The following is a 15000-nucleotide window of genomic DNA, read 5'->3' on the forward strand; positions in this document are numbered from 1 at the left end:
GCGCGTTCATATGGAATGATCAGATGCCGTTAAAAGATAAACTGTTGCTTTTTTCTTCTACCGGCTCGATGGTCTAGGGGTATGATTCTCGCTTCGGGTGCGAGAGGTCCCGGGTTCAAATCCCGGTCGAGCCCTGATTTACTTATTAACGATCACTCTGCTTTCCATTAACACTTTTGTTACATGATCGGAAATTTGCATTTCACTGGTTCAAGCGTGAACATTTTATTTTTAAATTCCGACAACTATTTTGCTCTTAAAAAACGACGTTTATAATCCGAAGAGAACGAAAGATCAAGTCGTAGCTTTTGTGGCTCGGTGGTCTAGGGGTATGATTCTCGCTTTGGGTGAGAGAGGTCCCGGGTTCAAATCCCGGCCGAGCCCGTTGTTGTTTCTTTTTTTCCCACCCCAATAAAGACAGAATATTTCATCATTAAAAGACAAAACAAAATGATAATAAAAAATTCATGCACATATAAGACGAGGAAGTAATTATTTTCGCGGTTCACAAATATTATGGCCAATATCAAGGAGCAAACGTAAGGTTGCATGAGTCATCAAGGAAGAGATTGTCGAAATTTTCAGTCCTTTGCACTTAGTTGTAATTATCGCTATCAAAATTTTCTTATAACTTAATCCGACTTTAAGCGATTTATTATACCTATTCTTTAAAAGCTAATCAGCGTCTTGCGTGGCTCGGTGGTCTAGGGGTATGATTCTCGCTTAGGGTGCGAGAGGTCCCGGGTTCAAATCCCGGCCGAGCCCACTGGCGAAAGAGTTTTTAGAGTGAATCAAATTTACTTGATGAAATGAAGATAAATAACCAGTGAAGGTTAACAAGGACTGAATGGTTTGATGCTCCAACCGTCGCGCGTTCATATGGAATGATCAGATGCCGTTAAAAGATAAACTGTTGCCTTTTTTTTCTACCGGCTCGATGGTCTAGGGGTATGATTCTCGCTTCGGGTGCGAGAGGTCCCGGGTTCAAATCCCGGTCGAGCCCTGATTTACTTATTAACGATCACTCTGCTTTCCATTAACACTTTTGTTACATGATCGGAAATTTGCATTTCACTGGTTCAAGCGTGAACATTTTATTTTTAAATTCCGACAACTATTTTGCTCTTAAAAAACGACGTTTATAATCCGAAGAGAACGAAAGATCAATTCGTAGCTTTTGTGGCTCGGTGGTCTAGGGGTATGATTCTCGCTTTGGGTGCGAGAGGTCCCGGGTTCAAATCCCGGCCGAGCCCGTTGTTGTTTCTTTTTTTCCCACCCCAATAAAGACAGAATATTTCATCATTAAAAGACAAAACAAAATGATAATAAAAAATTCATGCACATATAAGACGAGGAAGTTAATTATTTTCGCGGTTCACAAATATTATGGCCAATATCAAGGAGCAAACGTAAGGTTGCATGAGTCATCAAGGAAGAGATTGTCGAAATTTTCAGTCCTTTGCACTTAGTTGTAATTATCGCTATCAAAATTTTCTTATAACTTAATCCGACTTTAAGCGATTTATTATACCTATTCTTTAAAAGCTAATCAGCGTCTTGCGTGGCTCGGTGGTCTAGGGGTATGATTCTCGCTTAGGGTGCGAGAGGTCCCGGGTTCAAATCCCGGCCGAGCCCACTGGCGAAAGAGTTTTTAGAGTGAATCAAATTTACTTGATGAAATGAAGATAAATAACCAGTGAAGGTTAACAAGGACTGAATGGTTTGATGCTCCAACCGTCGCGCGTTCATATGGAATGATCAGATGCCGTTAAAAGATAAACTGTTGCCTTTTTTTTCTACCGGCTCGATGGTCTAGGGGTATGATTCTCGCTTCGGGTGCGAGAGGTCCCGGGTTCAAATCCCGGTCGAGCCCTGATTTACTTATTAACGATCACTCTGCTTTCCATTAACACTTTTGTTACATGATCGGAAATTTGCATTTCACTGGTTCAAGCGTGAACATTTTATTTTTAAATTCCGACAACTGTTTTGCTCTTAAAAAACGACGTTTATAATCCGAAGAGAACGAAAGATCAATTCGTAGCTTTTGTAGCTCGGTGGTCTAGGGGTATGATTCTCGCTTTGGGTGCGAGAGGTCCCGGGTTCAAATCCCGGCCGAGCCCGTTGTTGTTTCTTTTTTTCCCACCCCAATAAAGACAGAATATTTCATCATTAAAAGACAAAACAAAATGATAATAAAAAATTCATGCACATATAAGACGAGGAAGTTAATTATTTTCGCGGTTCACAAATATTATGGCCAATATCAAGGAGCAAACGTAAGGTTGCATGAGTCATCAAGGAAGAGATTGTCGAAATTTTCAGTCCTTTGCACTTAGTTGTAATTATCGCTATCAAAATTTTCTTATAACTTAATCCGACTTTAAGCGATTTATTATGCCTATTCTTTAAAAGCTAATCAGCGTCTTGCGTGGCTCGGTGGTCTAGGGGTATGATTCTCGCTTAGGGTGCGAGAGGTCCCGGGTTCAAATCCCGGCCGAGCCCACTGGCGAAAGAGTTTTTAGAGTGAATCAAATTTACTTGATGAAATGAAGATAAATAACCAGTGAAGGTTAACAAGGACTGAATGGTTTGATGCTCCAACCGTCGCGCGTTCATATGGAATGATCAGATGCCGTTAAAAGATAAACTGTTGCTTTTTTCTTCTACCGGCTCGATGGTCTAGGGGTATGATTCTCGCTTCGGGTGCGAGAGGTCCCGGGTTCAAATCCCGGTCGAGTCCTGATTTACTTATTAACGATCACTCTGCTTTCCATTAACACTTTTGTTACATGATCGGAAATTTGCATTTCACTGGTTCAAGCGTGAACATTTTATTTTTAAATTCCGACAACTATTTTGCTCTTAAAAAACGACGTTTATAATCCGAAGAGAACGAAAGATCAATTCGTAGCTTTTGTGGCTCGGTGGTCTAGGGGTATGATTCTCGCTTTGGGTGAGAGAGGTCCCGGGTTCAAATCCCGGCCGAGCCCGTTGTTGTTTCTTTTTTTCCCACCCCAATAAAGACAGAATATTTCATCATTAAAAGACAAAACAAAATGATAATAAAAAATTCATGCACATATAAGACGAGGAAGTAATTATTTTCGCGGTTCACAAATATTATGGCCAATATCAAGGAGCAAACGTAAGGTTGCATGAGTCATCAAGGAAGAGATTGTCGAAATTTTCAGTCCTTTGCACTTAGTTGTAATTATCGCTATCAAAATTTTCTTATAACTTAATCCGACTTTAAGCGATTTATTATACCTATTCTTTAAAAGCTAATCAGCGTCTTGCGTGGCTCGGTGGTCTAGGGGTATGATTCTCGCTTAGGGTGCGAGAGGTCCCGGGTTCAAATCCCGGCCGAGCCCACTGGCGAAAGAGTTTTTAGAGTGAATCAAATTTACTTGATGAAATGAAGATAAATAACCAGTGAAGGTTAACAAGGACTGAATGGTTTGATGCTCCAACCGTCGCGCGTTCATATGGAATGATCAGATGCCGTTAAAAGATAAACTGTTGCCTTTTTTTTCTACCGGCTCGATGGTCTAGGGGTATGATTCTCGCTTCGGGTGCGAGAGGTCCCGGGTTCAAATCCCGGTCGAGCCCTGATTTACTTATTAACGATCACTCTGCTTTCCATTAACACTTTTGTTACATGATCGGAAATTTGCATTTCACTGGTTCAAGCGTGAACATTTTATTTTTAAATTCCGACAACTATTTTGCTCTTAAAAAACGACGTTTATAATCCGAAGAGAACGAAAGATCAATTCGTAGCTTTTGTGGCTCGGTGGTCTAGGGGTATGATTCTCGCTTTGGGTGCGAGAGGTCCCGGGTTCAAATCCCGGCCGAGCCCGTTGTTGTTTCTTTTTTTCCCACCCCAATAAAGACAGAATATTTCATCATTAAAAGACAAAACAAAATGATAATAAAAAATTCATGCACATATAAGACGAGGAAGTTAATTATTTTCGCGGTTCACAAATATTATGGCCAATATCAAGGAGCAAACGTAAGGTTGCATGAGTCATCAAGGAAGAGATTGTCGAAATTTTCAGTCCTTTGCACTTAGTTGTAATTATCGCTATCAAAATTTTCTTATAACTTAATCCGACTTTAAGCGATTTATTATACCTATTCTTTAAAAGCTAATCAGCGTCTTGCGTGGCTCGGTGGTCTAGGGGTATGATTCTCGCTTAGGGTGCGAGAGGTCCCGGGTTCAAATCCCGGCCGAGCCCGTTGTTGTTCCTTTTTTTCCCACCCCAATAAAGACAGAATATTTCATCATTAAAAGACAAAACAAAATGATAATAAAAAATTCATGCACATATAAGACGAGGAAGTTAATTATTTTCGCGGTTCACAAATATTATGGCCAATATCAAGGAGCAAACGTAAGGTTGCATGAGTCATCAAGGAAGAGATTGTCGAAATTTTCAGTCCTTTGCACTTAGTTGTAATTATCGCTATCAAAATTTTCTTATAACTTAATCCGACTTTAAGCGATTTATTATACCTATTCTTTAAAAGCTAATCAGCGTCTTGCGTGGCTCGGTGGTCTAGGGGTATGATTCTCGCTTAGGGTGCGAGAGGTCGCGGGTTCAAATCCCGGCCGAGCCCACTGGCGAAAGAGTTTTTAGAGTGAATCAAATTTACTTGATGAAATGAAGATAAATAACCAGTGAAGGTTAACAAGGACTGAATGGTTTGATGCTCCAACCGTCGCGCGTTCATATGGAATGATCAGATGCCGTTAAAAGATAAACTGTTGCCTTTTTTTTCTACCGGCTTGATGGTCTAGGGGTATGATTCTCGCTTCGTGTGCGAGAGGTCCCGGGTTCAAATCCCGTTCGAGCCCTGATTTACTTATTAACGATCACTCTGCTTTCCATTAACACTTTTGTTACATGATCGGAAATTTGCATTTCACTGGTTCAAGCGTGAACATTTTATTTTTAAATTCCGACAACTATTTTGCTCTTAAAAAACGACGTTTATAATCCGAAGAGAACGAAAGATCAATTCGTAGCTTTTGTGGCTCGGTGGTCTAGGGGTATGATTCTCGCTTTGGGTGCGAGAGGTCCCGGGTTCAAATCCCGGCCGAGCCCGTTGTTGTTTCTTTTTTTCCCACCCCAATAAAGACAGAATATTTCATCATTAAAAGACAAAACAAAATGATAATAAAAAATTCATGCACATATAAGACGAGGAAGTTAATTATTTTCGCGGTTCACAAATATTATGGCCAATATCAAGGAGCAAACCTAAGGTTGCATGAGTCATCAAGGAAGAGATTGTCGAAATTTTCAGTCCTTTGCACTTAGTTGTAATTATCGCTATCAAAATTTTCTTATAACTTAATCCGACTTTAAGCGATTTATTATACCTATTCTTTAAAAGCTAATCAGCGTCTTGCGTGGCTCGGTGGTCTAGGGGTATGATTCTCGCTTAGGGTGCGAGAGGTCCCGGGTTCAAATCCCGGCCGAGCCACTGGCGAAAGAGTTTTTAGAGTGAATCAAATTTACTTGATGAAATGAAAATAAATAACCAGTGAAGGTTAACAAGGACTGAATGGTTTGATGCTCCAACCGTCGCCCGTTCATATGGAATGATCAGATGCCGTTAAAAGATAAACTGTTGCCTTTTTTTTCTACCGGCTCGATGGTCTAGGGGTATGATTCTCGCTTCGGGTGCGAGAGGTCCCGGGTTCAAATCCCGGTCGAGCCCTGATTTACTTATTAACGATCACTCTGCTTTCCATTAACACTTTTGTTACATGATCGGAAATTTGCATTTCACTGGTTCAAGCGTGAACATTTTATTTTTAAATTCCGACAACTATTTTGCTCTTAAAAAACGACGTTTATAATCCGAAGAGAACGAAAGATCAATTCGTAGCTTTTGTGGCTCGGTGGTCTAGGGGTATGATTCTCGCTTTGGGTGCGAGAGGTCCCGGGTTCAAATCCCGGCCGAGCCCGTTGTTGTTTCTTTTTTTCCCACCCCAATAAAGACAGAATATTTCATCATTAAAAGACAAAACAAAATGATAATAAAAAATTCATGCACATATAAGACGAGGAAGTTAATTATTTTCGCGGTTCACAAATATTATGGCCAATATCAAGGAGCAAACGTAAGGTTGCATGAGTCATCAAGGAAGAGATTGTCGAAATTTTCAGTCCTTTGCACTTAGTTGTAATTATCGCTATCAAAATTTTCTTATAACTTAATCCGACTTTAAGCGATTTATTATACCTATTCTTTAAAAGCTAATCAGCGTCTTGCGTGGCTCGGTGGTCTAGGGGTATGATTCTCGCTTAGGGTGCGAGAGGTCCCGGGTTCAAATCCCGGCCGAGCCCGTTGTTGTTCCTTTTTTCCCCACCCCAATAAAGACAGAATATTTCATCATTAAAAGACAAAACAAAATGATAATAAAAAATTCATGCACATATAAGACGAGGAAGTTAATTATTTTCGCGGTTCACAAATATTATGGCCAATATCAAGGAGCAAACGTAAGGTTGCATGAGTCATCAAGGAAGAGATTGTCGAAATTTTCAGTCCTTTGCACTTAGTTGTAATTATCGCTATCAAAATTTTCTTATAACTTAATCCGACTTTAAGCGATTTATTATACCTATTCTTTAAAAGCTAATCAGCGTCTTGCGTGGCTCGGTGGTCTAGGGGTATGATTCTCGCTTAGGGTGCGAGAGGTCGCGGGTTCAAATCCCGGCCGAGCCCACTGGCGAAAGAGTTTTTAGAGTGAATCAAATTTACTTGATGAAATGAAGATAAATAACCAGTGAAGGTTAACAAGGACTGAATGGTTTGATGCTCCAACCGTCGCGCGTTCATATGGAATGATCAGATGCCGTTAAAAGATAAACTGTTGCCTTTTTTTTCTACCGGCTTGATGGTCTAGGGGTATGATTCTCGCTTCGTGTGCGAGAGGTCCCGGGTTCAAATCCCGATCGAGCCCTGATTTACTTATTAACGATCACTCTGCTTTCCATTAACACTTTTGTTACATGATCGGAAATTTGCATTTCACTGGTTCAAGCGTGAACATTTTATTTTTAAATTCCGACAACTATTTTGCTCTTAAAAAACGACGTTTATAATCCGAAGAGAACGAAAGATCAATTCGTAGCTTTTGTGGCTCGGTGGTCTAGGGGTATGATTCTTGCTTTGGGTGCGAGAGGTCCCGGGTTCAAATCCCGGCCGAGCCCGTTGTTGTTTCTTTTTTTCCCACCCCAATAAAGACAGAATATTTCATCATTAAAAGACAAAACAAAATGATAATAAAAAATTCATGCACATATAAGACGAGGAAGTTAATTATTTTCGCGGTTCACAAATATTATGGCCAATATCAAGGAGCAAACGTAAGGTTGCATGAGTCATCAAGGAAGAGATTGTCGAAATTTTCAGTCCTTTGCACTTAGTTGTAATTATCGCTATCAAAATTTTCTTATAACTTAATCCGACTTTAAGCGATTTATTATACCTATTCTTTAAAAGCTAATCAGCGTCTTGCGTGGCTCGGTGGTCTAGGGGTATGATTCTCGCTTAGGGTGCGAGAGGTCCCGGGTTCAAATCCCGGCCGAGCCACTGGCGAAAGAGTTTTTAGAGTGAATCAAATTTACTTGATGAAATGAAAATAAATAACCAGTGAAGGTTAACAAGGACTGAATGGTTTGATGCTCCAACCGTCGCGCGTTCATATGGAATGATCAGATGCCGTTAAAAGATAAACTGTTGCCTTTTTTTTCTACCGGCTTGATGGTCTAGGGGTATGATTCTCGCTTCGTGTGCGAGAGGTCCCGGGTTCAAATCCCGGTCGAGCCCTGATTTACTTATTAACGATCACTCTGCTTTCCATTAACACTTTTGTTACATGATCGGAAATTTGCATTTCACTGGTTCAAGCGTGAACATTTTATTTTTAAATTCCGACAACTATTTTGCTCTTAAAAAACGACGTTTATAATCCGAAGAGAACGAAAGATCAATTCGTAGCTTTTGTGGCTCGGTGGTCTAGGGGTATGATTCTCGCTTTGGGTGCGAGAGGTCCCGGGTTCAAATCCCGGCCGAGCCCGTTGTTGTTTCTTTTTTTCCCACCCCAATAAAGACAGAATATTTCATCATTAAAAGACAAAACAAAATGATAATAAAAAATTCATGCACATATAAGACGAGGAAGTTAATTATTTTCGCGGTTCACAAATATTATGGCCAATATCAAGGAGCAAACGTAAGGTTGCATGAGTCATCAAGGAAGAGATTGTCGAAATTTTCAGTCCTTTGCACTTAGTTGTAATTATCGCTATCAAAATTTTCTTATAACTTAATCCGACTTTAAGCGATTTATTATACCTATTCTTTAAAAGCTAATCAGCGTCTTGCGTGGCTCGGTGGTCTAGGGGTATGATTCTCGCTTAGGGTGCGAGAGGTCCCGGGTTCAAATCCCGGCCGAGCCCACTGGCGAAAGAGTTTTTAGAGTGAATCAAATTTGCTTGATGAAATGAAGATAAATAACCAGTGAAGGTTAACAAGGACTGAATGGTTTGATGCTCCAACCGTCGCGCGTTCATATGGAATGATCAGATGCCGTTAAAAGATAAACTGTTGCCTTTTTTTTCTACCGGCTAGATGGTCTAGGGGTATGATTCTCGCTTCGGGTGCGAGAGGTCCCGGGTTCAAATCCCGGTCGAGCCCTGATTTACTTATTAACGATCACTCTGCTTTCCATTAACACTTTTGTTACATGATCGGAAATTTGCATTTCACTGGTTCAAGCGTGAACATTTTATATTTAAATTCCGACAACTATTTTGCTCTTAAAAAACGACGTTTATAATCCGAAGAGAACGAAAGATCAATTCGTAGCTTTTGTGGCTCGGTGGTCTAGGGGTATGATTCTCGCTTTGGGTGCGAGAGGTCCCGGGTTCAAATCCCGGCCGAGCCCGTTGTTGTTTCTTTTTTTCCCACCCCAATAAAAACAGAATATTTCATCATTAAAAGACAAAACAAAATGATAATAAAAAATTCATGCACATATAAGACGAGGAAGTTAATTATTTTCGCGGTTCACAAATATTATGGCCAATATCAAGGAGCAAACGTAAGGTTGCATGAGTCATCAAGGAAGAGATTGTCGAAATTTTCAGTCCTTTGCACTTAGTTTTAATTATCGCTATCAAAATTTTCTTATAACTTAATCCGACTTTAAGCGATTTATTATACCTATTCTTTAAAAGCTAATCAGCGTCTTGCGTGGCTCGGTGGTCTAGGGGTATGATTCTCGCTTAGGGTGCGAGAGGTCCCGGGTTCAAATCCCGGCCGAGCCCACTGGCGAAAGAGTTTTTAGAGTGAATCAAATTTACTTGATGAAATGAAGATAAATAACCAGTGAAGGTTAACAAGGACTGAATGGTTTGATGCTCCAACCGTCGCGCGTTCATATGGAATGATCAGATGCCGTTAAAAGATAAACTGTTGCCTTTTTTTCTACCGGCTCGATGGTCTAGGGGTATGATTCTCGCTTCGGGTGCGAGAGGTCCCGGGTTCAAATCCCGGTCGAGCCCTGATTTACTTATTAACGATCACTCTGCTTTCCATTAACACTTTTGTTACATGATCGGAAATTTGCATTTCACTGGTTCAAGCGTGAACATTTTATTTTTAAATTCCGACAACTATTTTGCTCTTAAAAAACGACGTTTATAATCCGAAGAGAACGAAAGATCAATTCGTAGCTTTTGTGGCTCGGTGGTCTAGGGGTATGATTCTCGCTTTGGGTGCGAGAGGTCCCGGGTTCAAATCCCGGCCGAGCCCGTTGTTGTTTCTTTTTTTCCCACCCCAATAAAGACAGAATATTTCATCATTAAAAGACAAAACAAAATGATAATAAAAAATTCATGCACATATAAGACGAGGAAGTTAATTATTTTCGCGGTTCACAAATATTATGGCCAATATCAAGGAGCAAACGTAAGGTTGCATGAGTCATCAAGGAAGAGATTGTCGAAATTTTCAGTCCTTTGCACTTAGTTGTAATTATCGCTATCAAAATTTTCTTATAACTTAATCCGACTTTAAGCGATTTATTATACCTATTCTTTAAAAGCTAATCAGCGTCTTGCGTGGCTCGGTGGTCTAGGGGTATGATTCTCGCTTAGGGTGCGAGAGGTCCCGGGTTCAAATCCCGGCCGAGCCCACTGGCGAAAGAGTTTTTAGAGTGAATCAAATTTACTTGATGAAATAAAGATAAATAACCAGTGAAGGTTAATAAGGACTGAATGGTTTGATGCTCCAACCGTCGCGCGTTCATATGGAATGATCATATGCCGTTAAAAGATATACTGTTGCCTTTTTTTTCTACCGGCTAGATGGTCTAGAGGTATGATTCTCGCTTCGGGTGCGAGAGGTCCCGGGTTCAAATCCCGGTCGAGCCCTGATTTACTTATTAACGATCACTCTGCTTTCCATTAACACTTTTGTTACATGATCGGAAATTTGCATTTCACTGGTTCAAGCGTGAACATTTTATTTTTAAATTCCGACAACTATTTTGCTCTTAAAAAACGACGTTTATAATCCGAAGAGAACGAAAGATCAATTCGTAGCTTTTGTGGCTCGGTGGTCTAGGGGTATGATTCTCGCTTTGGGTGCGAGAGGTCCCGGGTTCAAATCCCGGCCGAGCCCGTTGTTGTTTCTTTTTTTCCCACCCCAATAAAGACAGAATATTTCATCATTAAAAGACAAAACAAAATGATAATAAAAAATTCATGCACATATAAGACGAGGAAGTTAATTATTTTCGCGGTTCACAAATATTATGACCAATATCAAGGAGCAAACGTAAGGTTGCATGAGTCATCAAGGAAGAGATTGTCGAAATTTTCAGTCCTTTGCACTTAGTTGTAATTATCGCTATCAAAATTTTCTTATAACTTAATCCGACTTTAAGCGATTTATTATACCTATTCTTTAAAAGCTAATCAGCGTCTTGCGTGGCTCGGTGGTCTAGGGGTATGATTCTCGCTTAGGGTGCGAGAGGTCCCGGGTTCAAATCCCGGCCGAGCCCACTGGCGAAAGAGTTTTTAGAGTGAATCAAATTTACTTGATGAAATAAAGATAAATAACCAGTGAAGGTTAACAAGGACTGAATGGTTTGATGCTCCAACCGTCGCGCGTTCATATGGAATGATCAGATGCCGTTAAAAGATAAACTGTTGCCTTTTTTTTCTACGGACTCGATGGTCTAGGGGTATGATTCTCGCTTCGGGTGCGAGAGGTCCCGGGTTCAAATCCCGGTCGAGCCCTGATTTACTTATTAACGATCACTCTGCTTTCCATTAACACTTTTGTTACATGATCGGAAATTTGCATTTCACTGGTTCAAGCGTGAACATTTTATTTTTAAATTCCGACAACTATTTTGCTCTTAAAAAACGACGTTTATAATCCGAAGAAACGAAAGATCAATTCGTAGCTTTTGTGGCTCGGTTGTCTAGGGGTATGATTCTCGCTTTGGGTGCGAGACGTCCCGGGTTCAAATCCCGGCCGAGCCCGTTGTTGTTTCTTTTTTTCCCACCCCAATAAAGACAGAATATTTCATCATTAAAAGACAAAACAAAATGATAATAAAAAATTCATGCACATATAAGACGAGGAAGTTAATTATTTTCGCGGTTCACAAATATTATGGCCAATATCAAGGAGCAAACGTAAGGTTGCATGAGTCATCAAGGAAGAGATTGTCGAAATTTTCAGTCCTTTGCACTTAGTTGTAATTATCGCTATCAAAATTTTCTTATAACTTAATCCGACTTTAAGCGATTTATTATACCTATTCTTTAAAAGCTAATCAGCGTCTTGCGTGGCTCGGTGGTCTAGGGGTATGATTCTCGCTTAGGGTGCGAGAGGACCCGGGTTCAAATCCCGGCCGAGCCCACTGGCGAAAGAGTTTTTAGAGTGAATCAAATTTACTTGATGAAATAAAGATAAATAACCAGTGAAGGTTAACAAGGACTGAATGGTTTGATGCTCCAACCGTCGCGCGTTCATATGGAATGATCAGATGCCGTTAAAAGATAAACTGTTGCCTTTTTTTTCTACCGGCTAGATGGTCTAGGGGTATGATTCTCGCTTCGGGTGCGAGAGGTCCCGGGTTCAAATCCCGGTCGAGCCCTGATTTACTTATTAACGATCACTCTGCTTTCCATTAACACTTTTGTTACATGATCGGAAATTTGCATTTCACTGGTTCAAGCGTGAACATTTTATTTTTAAATTCCGACAACTATTTTGCTCTTAAAAAACGATGTTTATAATCCGAAGAGAACGAAAGATCAATTCGTAGCTTTTGTGGCTCGGTGGTCTAGGGGTATGATTCTCGCTTTGGGTGCGAGAGGTCCCGGGTTCAAATCCCGGCCGAGCCCGTTGTTGTTTCTTTTTTCCCCACCCCAATAAAGACAGAATATTTCATCATTAAAAGACAAAACAAAATGATAATAATAAATTCATGCACATATAAGACGAGGAAGTTAATTATTTTCGCGGTTCACAAATATTATGGCCAATATCAAGGAGCAAACGTAAGGTTGCATGAGTCATCAAGGAAGAGATTGTCGAATTTTCAGTCCTTTGCACTTAGTTGTAATTATCGCTATCAAAATTTTCTTATAACTTAATCCGACTTTAAGCGATTTATTATACCTATTCTTTAAAAGCTAATCAGCGTCTTGCGTGGCTCGGTGGTCTAGGGGTATGATTCTCGCTTAGGGTGCGAGAGGTCCCGGGTTCAAATCCCGGCCGAGCCCACTGGCGAAAGAGTTTTTAGAGTGAATCAAATTTACTTGATGAAATGAAGATAAATAACCAGTGAAGGTTAACAAGGACTGAATGGTTTGATGCTCCAACCGTCGCGCGTTCATATGGAATGATCAGATGCCGTTAAAAGATAAACTGTTGCCTTTTTTTTCTAAAGGCTAGATGGTCTAGGGGTATGATTCTCGCTTCGGGTGCGAGAGGTCCCGGGTTCAAATCCCGGTCGAGCCCTGATTTACTTATTAACGATCACTCTGCTTTCCATTAACACTTTTGTTACATGATCGGAAATTTGCATTTCACTGGTTCAAGCGTGAACATTTTATTTTTAAATTCCGACAACTATTTTGCTCTTAAAAAACGACGTTTATAATCCGAAGAGAACGAAAGATCAATTCGTAACTTTTGTGGCTCGGTGGTCTAGGGGTATGATTCTCGCTTTGGGTGCGAGAGGTCCCGGGTTCAAATCCCGGCCGAGCCCGTTGTTGTTTCTTTTTTTCCCACCCCAATAAAGACAGAATATTTCATCATTAAAAGACAAAACAAAATGATAATAAAAAATTCATGCACATATAAGACGAGGAAGTTAATTATTTTCGCGGTTCACAAATATTATGGCCAATATCAAGGAGCAAACGTAAGGTTGCATGAGTCATCAAGGAAGAGATTGTCGAAATTTTCAGTCCTTTGCACTTAGTTGTAATTATCGCTATCAAAATTTTCTTATAACTTAATCCGACTTTAAGCGATTTATTATACCTATTCTTTAAAAGCTAATCACCGTCTTGCGTGGCTCGGTGGTCTAGGGGTATGATTCTCGCTTAGGGTGCGAGAGGTCCCGGTTTCAAATCCCGGCCGAGCCCACTGGCGAAAGAGTTTTTAGAGTGAATCAAATTTACTTGATGAAATGAAGATAAATAACCAGTGAAGGTTAAAAGGACTGAATGGTTTGATGCTCCAACCGTCGCGCGTTCATATGGAATGATCAGATGCCGTTAAAAGATAAACTGTTGCCTTTTTTTTTCTACGGACTCGATGGTCTAGGGGTATGATTCTCGCTTCGGGTGCGAGAGGTCCCGGGTTCAAATCCCGGTCGAGCCCTGATTTACTTATTAACGATCACTCTGCTTTCCATTAACACTTTTGTTACATGATCGGAAATTTGCATTTCACTGGTTCAAGCGTGAACATTTTATTTTTAAATTCCGACAACTATTTTGCTCTTAAAAAACGACGTTTATAATCCGAAGAGAACGAAAGATCAATTCGTAGCTTTTGTGGCTCGGTGGTCTAGGGGTATGATTCTCGCTTTGGGTGCGAGAGGTCCCGGGTTGAAATCCCGGCCGAGCCCGTTGTTGTTTCTTTTTTTCCCACCCCAATAAAGACAGAATATTTCATCATTAAAAGACAAAACAAAATGATAATAAAAAATTCATGCACATATAAGACGAGGAAGTTAATTATTTTCGCGGTTCACAAATATTATGGCCAATATCAAGGAGCAAACGTAAGGTTGCATGAGTCATCAAGGAAGATATTGTCGAAATTTTCAGTCCTTTGCACTTAGTTGTAATTATCGCTATCAAAATTTTCTTATAACTTAATCCGACTTTAAGCGATTTATTATACCTATTCTTTAAAAGCTAATCAGCGTCTTGCGTGGCTCGGTGGTCTAGGGGTATGATTCTCGCTTAGGGTGCGAAAGGTCCCGGGTTCAAATCCCGGCCGAGCCCACTGGCGAAAGAGTTTTTAGAGTGAATCAAATTTACTTGATGAAATAAAGATAAATAACCAGTGAAGGTTAACAAGGACTGAATGGTTTGATGCTCCAACCGTCGCGCGTTCATATGGAATGATCAGATGCCGTTAAAAGATAAACTGTTGCCTTTTTTTTCTACCGGCTAGATGGTCTAGGGGTATGATTCTCGCTTCGGGTGCGAGAGATCCCGGGTTCAAATCCCGGTCGAGCCCTGATTTACTTATTAACGATCACTCTGCTTTCCATTAACACTTTTGTTACATGATCGGAAATTTGCATTTCACTGGTTCAAGTGTGAACATTTTATTTTTAAATTCCGACAACTATTTTGCTCTTAAAAAACGACGTTTAAAATCCGAAGAGAACGAAAGATCAATTCGTAGCTTTTGTGGCTCGGTGGT

General features: G+C 40.3%; 52 non-coding genes across 52 annotated transcripts in view; all 52 read left to right on the forward strand.

Annotated features, from left to right (window-relative positions):
- Positions 1-62: 62 nt before the first annotated feature.
- Positions 63-134, forward strand: Trnap-cgg (transfer RNA proline (anticodon CGG)). The gene has a single exon. It is a non-coding gene; the product is annotated as a tRNA-Pro (tRNA).
- Positions 135-312: 178 nt separating this feature from the next.
- Trnap-ugg (transfer RNA proline (anticodon UGG)) lies at positions 313-384 on the forward strand. Its single transcript has one exon. It is a non-coding gene; the product is annotated as a tRNA-Pro (tRNA).
- Positions 385-693: 309 nt separating this feature from the next.
- On the forward strand, positions 694-765 carry Trnap-agg (transfer RNA proline (anticodon AGG)). The gene has a single exon. It is a non-coding gene; the product is annotated as a tRNA-Pro (tRNA).
- A 166-nt stretch (positions 766-931) lies between these two features.
- Trnap-cgg (transfer RNA proline (anticodon CGG)) lies at positions 932-1003 on the forward strand. The gene has a single exon. It is a non-coding gene; the product is annotated as a tRNA-Pro (tRNA).
- A 178-nt stretch (positions 1004-1181) lies between these two features.
- On the forward strand, positions 1182-1253 carry Trnap-ugg (transfer RNA proline (anticodon UGG)). The gene has a single exon. It is a non-coding gene; the product is annotated as a tRNA-Pro (tRNA).
- A 310-nt stretch (positions 1254-1563) lies between these two features.
- On the forward strand, positions 1564-1635 carry Trnap-agg (transfer RNA proline (anticodon AGG)). The gene has a single exon. It is a non-coding gene; the product is annotated as a tRNA-Pro (tRNA).
- Positions 1636-1801: 166 nt separating this feature from the next.
- Trnap-cgg (transfer RNA proline (anticodon CGG)) lies at positions 1802-1873 on the forward strand. The gene has a single exon. It is a non-coding gene; the product is annotated as a tRNA-Pro (tRNA).
- A 178-nt stretch (positions 1874-2051) lies between these two features.
- On the forward strand, positions 2052-2123 carry Trnap-ugg (transfer RNA proline (anticodon UGG)). Its single transcript has one exon. It is a non-coding gene; the product is annotated as a tRNA-Pro (tRNA).
- A 310-nt stretch (positions 2124-2433) lies between these two features.
- Trnap-agg (transfer RNA proline (anticodon AGG)) lies at positions 2434-2505 on the forward strand. Its single transcript has one exon. It is a non-coding gene; the product is annotated as a tRNA-Pro (tRNA).
- A 166-nt stretch (positions 2506-2671) lies between these two features.
- On the forward strand, positions 2672-2743 carry Trnap-cgg (transfer RNA proline (anticodon CGG)). Its single transcript has one exon. It is a non-coding gene; the product is annotated as a tRNA-Pro (tRNA).
- A 178-nt stretch (positions 2744-2921) lies between these two features.
- Positions 2922-2993, forward strand: Trnap-ugg (transfer RNA proline (anticodon UGG)). Its single transcript has one exon. It is a non-coding gene; the product is annotated as a tRNA-Pro (tRNA).
- A 309-nt stretch (positions 2994-3302) lies between these two features.
- Trnap-agg (transfer RNA proline (anticodon AGG)) lies at positions 3303-3374 on the forward strand. Its single transcript has one exon. It is a non-coding gene; the product is annotated as a tRNA-Pro (tRNA).
- A 166-nt stretch (positions 3375-3540) lies between these two features.
- Positions 3541-3612, forward strand: Trnap-cgg (transfer RNA proline (anticodon CGG)). Its single transcript has one exon. It is a non-coding gene; the product is annotated as a tRNA-Pro (tRNA).
- Positions 3613-3790: 178 nt separating this feature from the next.
- On the forward strand, positions 3791-3862 carry Trnap-ugg (transfer RNA proline (anticodon UGG)). Its single transcript has one exon. It is a non-coding gene; the product is annotated as a tRNA-Pro (tRNA).
- A 310-nt stretch (positions 3863-4172) lies between these two features.
- Trnap-agg (transfer RNA proline (anticodon AGG)) lies at positions 4173-4244 on the forward strand. The gene has a single exon. It is a non-coding gene; the product is annotated as a tRNA-Pro (tRNA).
- Positions 4245-4554: 310 nt separating this feature from the next.
- Positions 4555-4626, forward strand: Trnap-agg (transfer RNA proline (anticodon AGG)). The gene has a single exon. It is a non-coding gene; the product is annotated as a tRNA-Pro (tRNA).
- A 166-nt stretch (positions 4627-4792) lies between these two features.
- Positions 4793-4864, forward strand: Trnat-cgu (transfer RNA threonine (anticodon CGU)). Its single transcript has one exon. It is a non-coding gene; the product is annotated as a tRNA-Thr (tRNA).
- Positions 4865-5042: 178 nt separating this feature from the next.
- Positions 5043-5114, forward strand: Trnap-ugg (transfer RNA proline (anticodon UGG)). The gene has a single exon. It is a non-coding gene; the product is annotated as a tRNA-Pro (tRNA).
- A 310-nt stretch (positions 5115-5424) lies between these two features.
- Positions 5425-5496, forward strand: Trnap-agg (transfer RNA proline (anticodon AGG)). Its single transcript has one exon. It is a non-coding gene; the product is annotated as a tRNA-Pro (tRNA).
- A 165-nt stretch (positions 5497-5661) lies between these two features.
- Positions 5662-5733, forward strand: Trnap-cgg (transfer RNA proline (anticodon CGG)). The gene has a single exon. It is a non-coding gene; the product is annotated as a tRNA-Pro (tRNA).
- A 178-nt stretch (positions 5734-5911) lies between these two features.
- On the forward strand, positions 5912-5983 carry Trnap-ugg (transfer RNA proline (anticodon UGG)). Its single transcript has one exon. It is a non-coding gene; the product is annotated as a tRNA-Pro (tRNA).
- A 310-nt stretch (positions 5984-6293) lies between these two features.
- On the forward strand, positions 6294-6365 carry Trnap-agg (transfer RNA proline (anticodon AGG)). The gene has a single exon. It is a non-coding gene; the product is annotated as a tRNA-Pro (tRNA).
- Positions 6366-6675: 310 nt separating this feature from the next.
- Trnap-agg (transfer RNA proline (anticodon AGG)) lies at positions 6676-6747 on the forward strand. Its single transcript has one exon. It is a non-coding gene; the product is annotated as a tRNA-Pro (tRNA).
- A 166-nt stretch (positions 6748-6913) lies between these two features.
- On the forward strand, positions 6914-6985 carry Trnat-cgu (transfer RNA threonine (anticodon CGU)). The gene has a single exon. It is a non-coding gene; the product is annotated as a tRNA-Thr (tRNA).
- Positions 6986-7163: 178 nt separating this feature from the next.
- Positions 7164-7235, forward strand: Trnap-ugg (transfer RNA proline (anticodon UGG)). The gene has a single exon. It is a non-coding gene; the product is annotated as a tRNA-Pro (tRNA).
- A 310-nt stretch (positions 7236-7545) lies between these two features.
- Trnap-agg (transfer RNA proline (anticodon AGG)) lies at positions 7546-7617 on the forward strand. Its single transcript has one exon. It is a non-coding gene; the product is annotated as a tRNA-Pro (tRNA).
- A 165-nt stretch (positions 7618-7782) lies between these two features.
- Trnat-cgu (transfer RNA threonine (anticodon CGU)) lies at positions 7783-7854 on the forward strand. Its single transcript has one exon. It is a non-coding gene; the product is annotated as a tRNA-Thr (tRNA).
- Positions 7855-8032: 178 nt separating this feature from the next.
- Trnap-ugg (transfer RNA proline (anticodon UGG)) lies at positions 8033-8104 on the forward strand. Its single transcript has one exon. It is a non-coding gene; the product is annotated as a tRNA-Pro (tRNA).
- A 310-nt stretch (positions 8105-8414) lies between these two features.
- Positions 8415-8486, forward strand: Trnap-agg (transfer RNA proline (anticodon AGG)). Its single transcript has one exon. It is a non-coding gene; the product is annotated as a tRNA-Pro (tRNA).
- A 166-nt stretch (positions 8487-8652) lies between these two features.
- Trnap-cgg (transfer RNA proline (anticodon CGG)) lies at positions 8653-8724 on the forward strand. Its single transcript has one exon. It is a non-coding gene; the product is annotated as a tRNA-Pro (tRNA).
- A 178-nt stretch (positions 8725-8902) lies between these two features.
- Trnap-ugg (transfer RNA proline (anticodon UGG)) lies at positions 8903-8974 on the forward strand. The gene has a single exon. It is a non-coding gene; the product is annotated as a tRNA-Pro (tRNA).
- Positions 8975-9284: 310 nt separating this feature from the next.
- On the forward strand, positions 9285-9356 carry Trnap-agg (transfer RNA proline (anticodon AGG)). The gene has a single exon. It is a non-coding gene; the product is annotated as a tRNA-Pro (tRNA).
- A 165-nt stretch (positions 9357-9521) lies between these two features.
- Positions 9522-9593, forward strand: Trnap-cgg (transfer RNA proline (anticodon CGG)). The gene has a single exon. It is a non-coding gene; the product is annotated as a tRNA-Pro (tRNA).
- A 178-nt stretch (positions 9594-9771) lies between these two features.
- On the forward strand, positions 9772-9843 carry Trnap-ugg (transfer RNA proline (anticodon UGG)). The gene has a single exon. It is a non-coding gene; the product is annotated as a tRNA-Pro (tRNA).
- A 310-nt stretch (positions 9844-10153) lies between these two features.
- On the forward strand, positions 10154-10225 carry Trnap-agg (transfer RNA proline (anticodon AGG)). The gene has a single exon. It is a non-coding gene; the product is annotated as a tRNA-Pro (tRNA).
- Positions 10226-10391: 166 nt separating this feature from the next.
- Trnap-cgg (transfer RNA proline (anticodon CGG)) lies at positions 10392-10463 on the forward strand. Its single transcript has one exon. It is a non-coding gene; the product is annotated as a tRNA-Pro (tRNA).
- A 178-nt stretch (positions 10464-10641) lies between these two features.
- Trnap-ugg (transfer RNA proline (anticodon UGG)) lies at positions 10642-10713 on the forward strand. The gene has a single exon. It is a non-coding gene; the product is annotated as a tRNA-Pro (tRNA).
- Positions 10714-11023: 310 nt separating this feature from the next.
- Positions 11024-11095, forward strand: Trnap-agg (transfer RNA proline (anticodon AGG)). The gene has a single exon. It is a non-coding gene; the product is annotated as a tRNA-Pro (tRNA).
- Positions 11096-11260: 165 nt separating this feature from the next.
- On the forward strand, positions 11261-11333 carry Trnap-cgg (transfer RNA proline (anticodon CGG)). The gene has a single exon. It is a non-coding gene; the product is annotated as a tRNA-Pro (tRNA).
- Positions 11334-11510: 177 nt separating this feature from the next.
- Trnap-ugg (transfer RNA proline (anticodon UGG)) lies at positions 11511-11582 on the forward strand. Its single transcript has one exon. It is a non-coding gene; the product is annotated as a tRNA-Pro (tRNA).
- A 310-nt stretch (positions 11583-11892) lies between these two features.
- On the forward strand, positions 11893-11964 carry Trnap-agg (transfer RNA proline (anticodon AGG)). The gene has a single exon. It is a non-coding gene; the product is annotated as a tRNA-Pro (tRNA).
- A 166-nt stretch (positions 11965-12130) lies between these two features.
- On the forward strand, positions 12131-12202 carry Trnap-cgg (transfer RNA proline (anticodon CGG)). Its single transcript has one exon. It is a non-coding gene; the product is annotated as a tRNA-Pro (tRNA).
- Positions 12203-12380: 178 nt separating this feature from the next.
- On the forward strand, positions 12381-12452 carry Trnap-ugg (transfer RNA proline (anticodon UGG)). The gene has a single exon. It is a non-coding gene; the product is annotated as a tRNA-Pro (tRNA).
- Positions 12453-12761: 309 nt separating this feature from the next.
- Positions 12762-12833, forward strand: Trnap-agg (transfer RNA proline (anticodon AGG)). The gene has a single exon. It is a non-coding gene; the product is annotated as a tRNA-Pro (tRNA).
- Positions 12834-12999: 166 nt separating this feature from the next.
- Trnap-cgg (transfer RNA proline (anticodon CGG)) lies at positions 13000-13071 on the forward strand. The gene has a single exon. It is a non-coding gene; the product is annotated as a tRNA-Pro (tRNA).
- A 178-nt stretch (positions 13072-13249) lies between these two features.
- Trnap-ugg (transfer RNA proline (anticodon UGG)) lies at positions 13250-13321 on the forward strand. Its single transcript has one exon. It is a non-coding gene; the product is annotated as a tRNA-Pro (tRNA).
- A 310-nt stretch (positions 13322-13631) lies between these two features.
- Trnap-agg (transfer RNA proline (anticodon AGG)) lies at positions 13632-13703 on the forward strand. Its single transcript has one exon. It is a non-coding gene; the product is annotated as a tRNA-Pro (tRNA).
- A 165-nt stretch (positions 13704-13868) lies between these two features.
- On the forward strand, positions 13869-13941 carry Trnap-cgg (transfer RNA proline (anticodon CGG)). The gene has a single exon. It is a non-coding gene; the product is annotated as a tRNA-Pro (tRNA).
- Positions 13942-14119: 178 nt separating this feature from the next.
- On the forward strand, positions 14120-14191 carry Trnap-ugg (transfer RNA proline (anticodon UGG)). The gene has a single exon. It is a non-coding gene; the product is annotated as a tRNA-Pro (tRNA).
- A 310-nt stretch (positions 14192-14501) lies between these two features.
- On the forward strand, positions 14502-14573 carry Trnap-agg (transfer RNA proline (anticodon AGG)). Its single transcript has one exon. It is a non-coding gene; the product is annotated as a tRNA-Pro (tRNA).
- Positions 14574-14739: 166 nt separating this feature from the next.
- Positions 14740-14811, forward strand: Trnap-cgg (transfer RNA proline (anticodon CGG)). Its single transcript has one exon. It is a non-coding gene; the product is annotated as a tRNA-Pro (tRNA).
- A 178-nt stretch (positions 14812-14989) lies between these two features.
- The window catches only part of Trnap-ugg (transfer RNA proline (anticodon UGG)), a 72-nt gene continuing 61 nt past the window's right edge, over positions 14990-15000 (forward strand). The window contains exon 1 of the tRNA in view: positions 14990-15000. This exon is cut by the window's right edge and continues 61 nt beyond it. This is a non-coding gene — a tRNA (tRNA-Pro).

This window comes from Argiope bruennichi, chromosome 8 (genome assembly GCF_947563725.1).
Source record: "Argiope bruennichi chromosome 8, qqArgBrue1.1, whole genome shotgun sequence".
NCBI classification, from domain to species: Eukaryota; Metazoa; Arthropoda; class Arachnida; order Araneae; family Araneidae; genus Argiope; species Argiope bruennichi.